The sequence below is a fragment of the Dermochelys coriacea genome, chromosome 1 (assembly GCF_009764565.3).
Source record: "Dermochelys coriacea isolate rDerCor1 chromosome 1, rDerCor1.pri.v4, whole genome shotgun sequence".
NCBI lineage: Eukaryota > Metazoa > Chordata > Testudines > Dermochelyidae > Dermochelys > Dermochelys coriacea.
The window spans coordinates 135,276,288-135,289,337 of record NC_050068.2 but is presented as its reverse complement, the minus strand read 5'-3'; the positions used below and the strand labels follow the sequence as shown (position 1 = coordinate 135,289,337).

The following is a 13,050-nucleotide window of genomic DNA, read 5'->3' as shown; positions in this document are numbered from 1 at the left end:
CTGGTTCTTTAGACCTTCAAATGCTCTTTTCCATGGTAGGCTTAATCTGTATGCTAGAAATGGGTGCATATTTTTATTGTCAAATTGTATATTCAAAAATATTGCTAAATTAGTCAGATGTATTATTTGGTTGATCAGGTCTATTCTGCTCAGCTATGGAGGGTAGAGGGAGAACTTGATACTGGTAATAATACTTTGCGCTGTTAATGGCTCTTCATTATATTTCCTAAAAGTAGAAACAGTACTGTTGCATAACATCCCAAACAGAATTTAAAATACAATGGGCTGACAATATTCTGAGGTACCTTTTCAGATCTCCACTTCAGCTAATGTCTGAGTCTTAGAGTCACCAGACTGACCTTTTTCTTGCTGGAGTCTTAGTTGTGAGCCTGCTACCTAGATTCTGAGAGAACGGATTTGGAATGGCCAGGTATATAGAAGAATATCTGATGTGGACTGTTGTCCAAAGTCCCAAAGGGGAACCAACGGCTAAATGCATACAGAAATCTTCTAGCTATGTTCAAGGTGACAATTCTATGTACGGAATCATTTAAAAAACATTATGGACTATTAATGGTTTAGCTAGACTTCAGCAGATTTATCCGTAGTGCTTTATAGCACCCGAAAGTGGGCAAGTTCTGTCTAGTTCTAGATCTGAAGTGGCTCAAGACATTTGTTTGTGATTGCAAAGTCTCTGAGATGTGGTGACCTCTGATGTGTTCTACAGATGATGTGGCTATTAAAAGCTCCTTTTCTTTGTCACAAGCCCAGCATTCATTACAAATGTGATCAATCTGTTTTATATACTGATGCTAAATTTCAAGAAGGCCTTGTTTCCATCAGAGATATTTTTTTCATCTGGATGTTTTTTCAGATCAAACATTGAAGAATATTAGAGGCAAAGATCGTGATTCACAAGTTCAATGCTTATCTTAGCCATCTTTTACGAAGCTTATGCACCTACAGGTCATTTGTCTCTATACTTTAGAAGAAGTAGCCAAAAGATTCTGTAAATCTTTACTCAACTACTTCAGAGCAAAATCCTTATTACACTGGTAGCTGTCAGTCTATATCATTAAAGGAAATCCACTTCAAGAACCAACGATCACTGCAATCCAGAAGCTGAGGTCTGTCCACGGACACTAGTTGAATTAGGAGGCTTGCTAAAATACAAACATAAGCGTTGTGTTTGGGAATGCTAAGATATTTCAGGGGCTTTTCAACGAAGAGTTGAAGGTGCAAGAGGTCCTGGGCGTAACCTGAACAAACCAGAGGCTGAAAATGACATTTTAATGTGGGAAACGCAGTTTCTGATCGCTCTGATGTAAAGAAACCTGAATCTCTCCAGATGTGCTGTGCAGTGGAAAACTGAGAATAGTAACAGACCAACTACACTGAAAAAGGCTGGAACAAGGATACCAATCTCCGTGCCAATGATTATTTAATCATAATGAAATGCTACTTCTTCCCTTGAAAGAGGAACATAATCAGAACAATGGATGTTTTTCATTTCAGAGCCGGTACAAGAATCTCTCTTGTTTTGGATTGCACTGAACAGTACACTGGAAAACACTCCCAACTCTACTAACATGTACAGTTTCTTCCTAGGGCAACCTTGCTTATCTTCTCTTTCCGTGTCTGTAATAGGTGGTGGTAAAAGAGCAAACTTTTTGTTTTCCTTTTGATATTTTGCTCCTTTCACTAGATCTCTACATAAGCAACTATCTGCTTGAATTTTTAATTAATCAATTAAATGCTACTTTATTGTCTGTCTTTCTTTAAAACTCTTTGTTTTAAACATTGGCATTCTTGTGGAAATTCTTCCAGATGAATTGATTTTTGTTTGTTTTATGGTTGTTTTTCTCTTCCTAGATTTCTTCCTAAAAATACTGGGCTTTTTGGGGCCTACTTTAGATAGGCATAAAGGCATGAGAAGGTGCACCCTCCCATCAAGATTTAAGATCATTCCATAAGGATATAGGCTGTCTCAGGAGCAGGGGGAAATTTGCAAAGCATCTGCCCATGCACACATCTTCACCTGTGTTGGTGCTACAACTGGCCAAAGGTCTTTATAGTGGTGGTTCATTTTCCTCTTTTGTATTTAGATAAGCTATTTCTCTAAAGACTCCTTATTTCCATATTGGTGCTGAAAAGCTGGGTTTGGCTTCTGAATCTTAGATCCACTGGTCTGAAAATCTCTCTCCCTGCCATGCCCCCCACCTCCTTTTTAAAAAAATTATATTTAAGTAGGAGTCTTACTGGGGAGATTTCAGAGTAGCAGCCATGTTAGTCCGTATCCGCAAAAAGAAAAGGAGTACTTGTGGCGCCTTAGAGACTAACAAATTTATTTGAGCATAAGCTTTCATGAGCTACAGCTCACTTCATCAGATACATTCAGTGGAAAATACAGTGGGGAGATTTATATACATAGAGAATATGAAACAATGGGCGGTACCATACACATTGTAACGAGAGTGATCAGGTAAGGTGAGCTATTACAGCAGGAGAGGAGGGGGCGGGGGAAACCTTTTGTAGTGATGATCAAGGTGGGCCATTTCCAGCAGTTGACAAGAACGTCTGAGGAACAGTGGGCGGGGGGGGGAAGGGAGAATAAACATGGGGAAATAGTTTTACTTTGTGTAATGACCTATCTACTCCCAGTCTTTATTCAAGCCTTACCTGCTCACTCTCATTACAGTGTGTATGGTAACACCTATTGTTTCACGTTCTCTGTGTATATAAATCTCCCCACTGTATTTTCCAATGAATGCATCCGATGAAGTGAGCTGTAGCTCACGAAAGCTTATGCTCAGATAAATTTGTTAGTCTCTTAGGTACCACAAGTACTCCTTTTCTTTTTACTAGGGAGAGAGATTGTGTTTTTGTTTACTTCCTTGTAGCTAAGGAAGCGTCAACTGGAGAAGCGGTTGGTAGCTGTGGTTGAGATCCAGTGTGATTAAAAGTCTTATTCTGCTATTGGCTATAGCTGGCATTGATGCATTGTGAGGTAAGTTACCACTTCCAGACTGGGGGATCTAAGACTCAAATGTCAAATTTTACAGGTAAGAAACTAACCTTTGATTAAAACACAAACATTATTAAAAATAGTTGTTCTCTTTTTTTTTCACAAGTAAACCCAGGAAACTCTAGTTCATGCAGGGTGAGATTTACAAAGGCCCCTAAGAAGTCCATGGGAGGTAGGTGCTAGCTCACGTGATCACATTTGTAAATCACACTGGGCATCTGTCTACCTCTTTAGATGCCTAAATACCTTTGTAAATCTGGCCCTGTGTCTAATTTGTTATACCTTTTGGCTCAGAGTTGTCTAGAGCTGGCTTGGCTGACCTAGAACTGAGAGATGACTAGTGTGCATGAGGAGATGGGTGGAGATCAGGGTGAGGGAGAGATTAGAAAGAGGGACTATTTTAATAAAAAATATGAAATGGCAGGCTGATTGCAAATTCTGGGGTTTGTTTCAGAGTAGCAGCTGTGTTAGTCTGTATTCGCAAAAAGGAAAGGAGTACTTGTGACACCTTAGAGACTAACAAATTTATTAGAGCATAAGCTTTCGTGAGCTACAGCTCACTTCATCGGATGCATTTGGTGGAAAAAACAGAGGGGAGATTGATATACACACACAGAGAACATGAAACAATGGGTTTATCATACGCACTGTAAGGAGAGTGATCACTTAAGATAAGCCATCACCACACAACAGAACCACCAACCCAGGACCCTATCCTTGCAACAAAGCCCGTTGCCAACTCTGTCCACATATCTATTCAGGGGACACCATCATAGGGCCTAATCACATCAGCCACACTATCAGAGGCTCGTTCACCTGCACATCTACCCATGTGATATATGCCATCATGTGCCAGCAATGCCCCTCTGCCATGTACATTGGTCAAACTGGACAGTCTCTACGTAAAAGAATGAATGGACACAAATCAGACATCAAGAATTATAACATTCAAAAACCAGTTGGAGAACACTTCAATCTCTCTGGTCACTCGATTACAGACCTAAGAGTAGCTATCCTTCAACAAAAAAGCTTCAAAAACAGACTCCAACGAGAGACTGCTGAATTGGAATTAATTTGCAAACTGGATACAATTAACTTAGGCTTGAATAGAGACTGGGAATGGATGAGTCATGACACAAAGTAAAACTATTTCCCCATGTTATTTCTCCCCCCCACCCGCCACTGTTCCTCAGATATTCTTGTTAACTGCTGGAAATAGCCTACCTTGCTTGTCACCATGAAAGGTTTTCCTCCTTCCTTCCCCCCCCCCCCCGCTGCTGGTGATGGCTTATCTTAAGTGATCACTCTCCTTACAGTGTGTATGATAAACCCATTATTTCATATTCTCTGTGTGTGTATATCAATCTCCCCTCTGTTTTTTCCACCAAATGCATCCGATGAAGTGAGCTGTAGCTCACGAAAGCTTATGCTCTAATAAATTTGTTAGTCTCTAAGGTGCCACAAGTACTCCTTTTCTTTCTGGGGTTTGTGTATGCTGTTCATGTGCAGCCTCGTCCGGAGTTGGACTGAGACTGATAACTTTTTCCAGTGGAGTGATTTCTGAATTCTGCATGTAGATTAACACCTCCACATACAAGAGTCCTTGGAAAAAATTTGTGCTGCAAAGTACTGGAACAAATCTTCAGGAGAAATTACTGCCAAAGTTATAGCAATAGAGCTCAGACTACTTTTATCAAGGAAGTTCTTTTAAAATACTGTAGTGATACAATGATTAATAGGAGGTTGCATTTTTCAGAAATAACTGATAGTAAGAGAAATGAGTGAGAAAATATCCCCCATTATGGACTCAGTTAAGACTGTTCAAAGTAAATCCTCTCTTAAAGCACAAGTTGACCAACTTCTTTCTCTTCAGAGGTGGTGCAGCCTTGCTTTGAAATGCATTGTCTCATGGGCTGGAAAGAGTTCCTGTCTCTTCTGTTGACAAGAAATGAAGTTGTTGGACCTTCATTTCAGGCTGACCAAACTGGAACAAGAGAACTGCTCTTGGCCTATTGTCTCATGTGTCACAGTAGTTTTACGCTTGGTGTTATGTATCATTAGCAGCCTAGAATTGATGCATGTGACAAACATGGAATCCGTGTTTCATATTGTATAAATCATATTGCCTTAAAATGGGCCATCTTCTGAATACTTACAAACTGAAGGACCATTTCACAGAACTGGAACTGCATCAAATTGATTTAATTTGGAAAAATGTGCATTTGTCTTTACTATAGATTCATAGGTTTTTAAGGCCAGAAGGGGACCGTTAGGTCAGGGACAGTCTGACCCCTGCATAACACAGGCCAGAGTATTTAATTGAGTGATTCCTGCAGTGGAGGGAATTCTTTTTCCCTATCAGAAACAGTATTTCTGGAATAAATCCAATGCAATCTGATAAGGCAGTAATTCAAAAAAAGTGCTTTCTCTTTGTAGACTCTTCTTCACCATGCTGCATTGAAATTAAGGGCGCAGAGCAAAATCTTGACTTAATCAGATGGTTATTTTTTTCTCCAATGCAGATTTGTTGCTTTCTGCAATGAAACAAACAATTGCCCCTGTTCAGTAGCAATGGGGCTGTGAGACCCCTGTTGTTAGAGTATGCAGAAGGCCCAATTTCTCTAGGTTCCTTGCTAAGATACTTTAGAAAAAAAAGTCAGTGGTCTTAACTCCGTCTAGATGTATATTCTTTTATATCTAGCAGTTGATTGTTAGTACTATTGTAGTTATTTACACAGCTCTAGAGGTGTACATAGGGGGCTTACAGACAAATAAGAAATGATGGGTCTCTGCCTCATGGAGCTTACAACCTAAGGGTAAGATTCTGACACCCTTTCCTCATGTTGAGTACCAACAATCAGTGATGGCTCCCTGATTCTCTGTCCCAGCCACAGTGCAGGATAGAGTAGCCAGAAACTTCCATGGTCTCATTATACAGGAGTGTGAGAATGTTCAATGAAATTGCAAGGTGGCAAACTCAAAACATAAACAAAATACTTTTTCATATAATTTGTAATTAGACTCTGGAACTCATTGCCATAAGAAGTCACTAAGGCCAGGAATTTAAGCAAGTTTCAAAAAGAGACTGGACATTTATATGAATACCAAGAATATCCAGAGTTACCATCATTAATGATATCAAACGTTTTGACAGGAAAACCCTGAAGCACGAGATTTAATGTACAAGTCTAACTACGAGAGATCAGGATCAGAAATATGTGGAGGGCAGGTTATTCTACATCTGACTACTGTAATGTTCTTACACTTTCTTTTGAAGCATCTGGTACTGGCTACAGTCAGAGACAGGATGCTGGACTAAATGGACCTTGAGTCTGATCTAGTCTGGCAATTCCTATGTTCCTATACCTATTGTCTCCAAGGGACTATGAATCCTCTATTTGCCTCTAACACACCACTTTGCCAGGGCAGAATCTTCCCCAAAGTATTGTTGTGGCTCCTTGACCTTCTTGAAATAATATGTCGGACGCTCAGGCTGAGAAGGTTGGACACCACTGAACTAAACCGTGTTGGTTCTCCAAAGTAGTTAATCATTATTATGAGTTGGTTCCTTTTAAGATTGAAAAGTAGCAGCTAGAAAGGCTGCAATAGCAGCTTTTTATCAGCGTACGTGTAAAGGAAAATATTGATATGAAATATATAGTACCTGCAGCAGAAGGTTAATCCTTAGTGCACCAGGACCCTTAGATAGTTTATAATGGTGTGCACAGACAGTGCTCTTTCAAAACACAAAGGGGCCTAAGCTCTTCTTCTTATAACATGCAATATTAGGGCCCAGTCCTGCAAAGATTTATGCACATGCTAAGTATTAACCATATGAATAGCGACATTTGAGTTCACCATTAACTCAGCACGCCTTTCTATAGTACCTAAGCAAGGATTTTGGCTTAGTGTATCGAGTTAAGTTTTATAATTTGTTTGCACAATTGAAATTGAGTGGGACAAGGTAAGAACGGAACATAGGCCTTAACAGAGGCTTGCTTGTAACTTTTAAAAATTACAATTCTAGGGCTAACTGCTGATTGTGCCAAATAGAAAAGGTCAGAGGAGAAACATTCAACACACACTTTCAACGTATCGTTGTGGTGTTGAAGATTTTCCCTCACAATCCCCTTGTTGCCCCAGATTATTGACTCCTGCTTTGGGAGATGTTCCAGCATATGCTTTTCTGATAATATCACATCAAATGCAGATGGTTTCTGGATGTTTATGGCTGGGAAAAGGAGTCAAGAACATTTCATTTTGTCTATGACAGGGGTGGCCAACCCCTGAGCCTGAGAAGGAGCCAGAATTTACCAAAGTACATTGCCAAAGAGCCACAGTAATACATCAGCAGCCCCCCATCAGCTCCACCTCCCACTCACTGGCAGCCCCGCCAATCAGCGCCTCCCCCTCCCTCCCTGCACCTCTCAATCAGCTGTTTCATGGCGTGCGGGAGGCTCTGGGAGGGATGGAGAGGAGCGAGGGCATAGCAGGCGCAGGGGATGGGGCGGGAAGGGTTGGAGTGGAAGCAGGGCCTATGGCAGAGCTGGTGGTTGAGCAGTGAGCACCCTCCGGCACATTGGAAAGTTGGCGCCTGTAGCTCTAGCCCCGGAGTCGGTGCATATACAAGGAGCCGCATATTAACTTCTGAAGAGCCACATGTGGCTCCGGAGTCGCAGGTTGGCTACCCCTGGTCTATGATATGGCACCAGTACATGCAGCTCCCTCCCCCCAGTTATCCTGCACACTTTGGGATATAAAATGCATTTCACAGAGTGAATAAAGCCTTTATGGGTAGAGATTTGCAAAACCGTGCCATATAGTGAAAAGTCAAATTGGCACTTGCCTTCACCAACACAGATTCCATAGTCTAGTGGAGGTCCTTAGTGACTGAGACACGGTTGGCATTTTTCATGCTGGGGCATCAGTCAAAGCAGATGATACCTAGATACTGGGAAAATAAGAGAAAAATGTGAATAGCCTGATTGTCCTCTCAGATTGGTATGTGAATTGGGAGTAACTCCATTGTAATGAACACAGATTCTCACACATTATTGTACATAAAGTAACAATTTAAAATGTCACCCATTGCTTCACCCCACCCCAGATCCTTCCCACCCTGTTTTGTTCAAAAAGTAGCTAAGTGTCTGCCTTTTAACCCAGTGTTCAGCACAGTAGATATCCCAACCTCTGTTGCCTATGCGGGGCATCCATGGAAGCAAAACTTCATGAGTTTAGAATTGCTATAGCCTGTGCCGTGGTTATATAAATGGCTGGCAGCCCCCAACACAGCATAATGAGGGAGCAAATAGTGCCTAGTGTTCCTCTTTCTGGAGAGCTGGGCAGAACTACATGGAGGGAAGGAATGAGGTGTGCAAGGGAGGAAAAATTGGAAGTAATGAGTTAGAGAAAATTGCAAGAGAGGGCAGCAGATTGGTTCCCTGACTGACTGTTCCCTGAAATTCAGATTTTCCATCCCCATTTCTGATTGTTCTCCGTTCCTGCGTTTTTGTTTCCTTATTTATACTTCTGTGCTATATCACATCACTTCTTTATGCTTGAGTTTTGCTGGGGCACTAGAAAAGCCTGGAAGGAAGTTTGAACTTCAGAAAACAAGCACTGCTTTCCTGCAGGTGAGATATTGGCTGGCAAAGGAGCAGGCCAGCAGATATTATCCTGCTCAATCACTCTGGTCTGTCTGTCTGACTTTGGGTAGCCAGTGTCTGACTTACTCATCAAAACCCTGAAATCTGAGAGCTCAAGAGTTAGCCTCAATAGGTCCTTAGGACAAGGGTAAGTGCTGTGTGTCGTAAACTCACCCCATTGTGTCCACTGTACGGAAGGCTGCATTGTCCCTATTAGAGAAGTTGTAATCTTGCCCCAAACTTACCTCAGCAGGGTGAGTTACAGATTGAGAATTGCTGTCTGAAAGTCCCTCCCCATTAATTCTGCATTTCCTTGCTTTTCTGGGTTTAAATCAGGTACACCTTCACAGTGCTGAAAGAGGTTTGGCCATGCAACTGCCATTGGCATTAATGGGAATTGTGTGACTAAAGCTCTGCACATATTCAGTGGTCTGTATATAGTCTCCTCTCCGAGCTATTGATGGGTATATTGCTCATCACAGCTCAAAGAATAATTATATGAACAACCAGTATCATGGCTGACTTTCTATGTATAGGTTCATCCTTTAACAGTTTCCTGTGACAGATATTTTTCCAAGAGACTACAAAAGAATAGTTGGTTCCTGTTCTTTCCCCTCTATTTATTTTTGTCCCTTAGTTAGAAATATTCAGGGTGAGTTGTATATGTGTGTGTATTTAATAGCATTCATTCCCTAGAGAATAATCTCAGTCCTTGTTTTAGCTGGCCTCCTTCTGAGAGTGTGTTAAATCTGTAGCCAGGATCACAAGCAGCTCTGGGCAAATCACTGGGCTGTTATTAACCTGCCTCCATGGCAACTTCTGCTCACAAGCTTGAGGACAAAAAATGTTTTTATTCTGCTGAGCTGCACAAAAGATTCTAGTGATGTTTTAGACAAAATGGCCATTGAAAGCCAGATGCATTGATGTGTATTTGTAATGCATGGTTTATATTTAAACTGTTTTACACTGCTGATTTGCTGGGGTGTATAGAGTGCTAAAAATTGCATGGTATTATCTGTGTGCAAAGTAAAGACAGAGCAGAATTTGTGCCAAACAGATTTTTTTATTAAAAAGTTTTTAATAAACTTCCCAAATCATACTAAATACTACAACATTGTTTACAGGATACGCAGCTTCAGCAGCAGAATCTGTTATCAACTTACTCTGCTTATTTCATATTTATTTACAAAGTTGCCACTGCTTTTCAGTTGTATGGTAACTCGCTGCCTACTGATTCAGAAACATAGCAGAGCACAAGGCAAACTGCATCTAGAAAGATCAAATTCTCCAGGCCAGATTCTCAGCTGCCTTAACCTGATATAGCTCAGTAGACCAGCTGAAGTTCTGGACCTCCATGTTTAATGGAAATGTACTCCAATACTAGCCTAGAAAGTTTGGTAAGAAAATAATCCTTAATTTTGTCTGAACTAATAGTAGTACAGTAAAAGCTTTGTTATCCAGCATGTTGGGAGAATTGGGGGTGCCGGTTAGTCAAAAATTCCAGTTAACTAAGAGGTTTCAGAGTAGCAGCCGTGTTAGTCTGTATTCGCAAAAAGAAAAGGAGTACTTGTGGCACCTTAGAGACTAACAAATTTATTAGAGCATAAGCTTTCGTGAGCTACAGCTCACTTCATCGGATGCATTTCTGTTTTTTCCACCAAATGCATCCGATGAAGTGAGCTGTAGCTCACGAAAGCTTATGCTCTAATAAATTTGTTAGTCTCTAAGGTGCCACAAGTACTCCTTTAGTTACATAAGAGTTACACTTACCAATGGAATACCAATTTTCAAAGAATTAGAATACAATAAAATGAATAAAGTATAAAATAGTATACAGGTACTCACCAATCCAGTAGTAGTACTGCATTGCAGAATAGTTGATTTCTTGAAGCACTTAGGTGTATACAGGTAAAATTTTCTATACAGTAGATTTTTATGACACTACATATCACTATGGGCAGCACATGGCATACACCCAGTTCACTAAAAATACACTTAACACTAAAAAGATACTGAACATAATTTAACCCCTCTTTGATTCCGAAGGCACTTCAGGATCTTGCAGTGCCTCAGGGTCATCGTTATCAACATCAGTTATCACTGTAGATGTAGAAGGTTTCAGAGTAGCAGCCGTGTTAGTCTGTATTCTCAAAAAGAAAAGGAGTACTTGTGGCACCTTAGAGACTAACAAATTTATTAGAGCATAAGCTTTCGTGAGCTACAGCTCACTTCATCGGATGCATCCGATGAAGTGAGCTGTAGCTCACGAAAGCTTATGCTCTAATAAATTTGTTAGTCTCTAAGGTGCCACAAGTACTCCTTTTCTTTTTGATGTAGAAGGTGTAGGAGATTGGGCTGATCTCCTGTACTAACCCTATGACACACCCTGGAAGCTGCTTTTTTGAATAAATCCCTGATATCAGCTTGTTTACTTGTCTTCTGCCTCTTTTGCATAAAAGTAGAGTGCAGAATGTGCAATTGCATAACCCCCTGGGCAGTATACTAGTCCCAGTTACTAGATTGAAGATTTGTATTGGGAGATATCAAAAATGCCAGTTAATAGAGCTTTCTGGTTGATAAAGTGATGGATAACAGCTTTTACTGTATCTGGTTTTGAAAAGCTTCTCCAGGTTGTATTTTGGTAGTCAAGGCTGTAAAAAATAAAATAAAATATAGGAAAAAAACCTCATACTATCAGATTTCATTGATGTGAATGCAGGGTCTCCAAAAAGTACATTCTTTGTGTGTTACGGCAACACTGCAAACATTCTTTAACTGGGTCATATTAAAATGAGGATTTGGGACGGTCTGGCAGTCTAATGCCTCGAACAGGTGGTGTGTATTCTGCAAAGCTGATACCCTTTGATAGGAACAGCTGTGTATAAACTCCATTGTAAAAGTTGTTGTTTGAACATGTGTGTACACGCGCACATACTGCCATGTCTAGCATGGAAATATGCCATTGACAGTATTTCCTTGTTTAAAGCTAGGGCTGGAGGTGTCTTTTTGTCCAAGGACCAAAGACAGTATGTATCCCAGTTATCCAGTTGGCCTAGAGTTAAAGAGTTGGTGGTTGCTGGGGCTCTGTTTTGTCTAATGTCTGGCTCAAAACGCCACTGTAGCTTTACGGACTGGATCAAGTGGGATCTTGTCAGTGATTTGCCCTTGACACAGTAAAGGCCACCAGAAGGACGGTGCTGCCTTTTCTCTTGTGGAGTAGAGTGCTGTAGGAGCCCTGAGCCATAAACACCGTTGTCTGCTGTAGACAAGAATTTGAAAGCTTTGGGGCATCCACTGCTGGCAGTTTGAATACAAGGGGCTGTTGATGAAATGGTGTGATCTGCCTGAATGAGCAATCAAAAGAGATCACACTTCAAGTCCAGTATATTTATGACTGTGTGGCAAACTAGGCTGCACAGCATGGGGTGCCCAGTCTACTGGAATGACCTAGATTTGGGAGTAACCTTTAGCCCTGGTTCTATGTGGATTTAAGGATTTTGCCAAGTTATTCTTCAGAACTATTTGCCTTTTGACCCACAGAGCAGCTTTGATGTTGACTCTGAAGGAGGCCAGACATCCTACCCTCCAGCATGAAAGAAGATTTTTATAATAGCAACAGGTTAAGAGGAGAAATCAGACTTATGCAGAGCCAGAATGATAAAATGAGAGGGGCTGCAGTGCCTGGGTTCTGCAGTTAAACACCCAAGAATGCTGTTTGGACAATGGAAAGGACTTGTGATTATATTGTTCCTTTTAAACTTGCTTTGCAAATTTGCCATATCACCCTGCAAGATCTGTCATTCTGAAGTTTGCTTTAGCTTCGGACCTCAGTGATATGAGATGTACTGTGGTTTTTATGTTTCAAAGTAGCAGCCGTGTTAGTCTGTATCCGCAAAAAGAAAAAGTGGACTTGTGGCACCTTACAGACTAACAAATTTATTTGAGCATAAGCTTTCATGAAAGCTTATGCTCAAATAAATTTGTTAGTCTCTAAGGTGCCACAAGTCCTCCTTTTCTTTTTGTGGTGGTTATATTTCTTCCCATTGAGCTTTCTTTACGCTTCCTTTCCTTCCCGTCACCCCATCAGGCTAAGCAGTACATCAAGCTGTCTGTATTCATTTTGTGGCATTCGAGGCACGAAGAAAGTTCGTTTCTGAATGGATTCCAGCTGTGGACTTGACTGTAAAAGCTTCCCCAGCTGGCTTCTATATAATTAAATCTTGTATGCATTTACTGAAGTGGCATTTCATAAGACATCTAAGTAGCAATAGCTTTTTAAGCATGACAGGGACATTTTGTAAGAGATCGTTAAAACGAAGAGTCTTACATTGATAAAACGATTAGAGGGTTTTCTGTCATTGTACGCACATTATTTCCAAA

At 40.8% G+C, this 13,050-nt stretch overlaps 1 protein-coding gene across 10 annotated transcripts in view; it reads left to right on the top strand.

Moving 5' to 3' along the window:
* GPM6B (glycoprotein M6B) overlaps positions 1-13,050 on the top strand; it is a 148,715-nt gene that overhangs the window by 118,732 nt on the left and 16,933 nt on the right. The gene's annotated exons all lie outside the window — the stretch shown is intronic.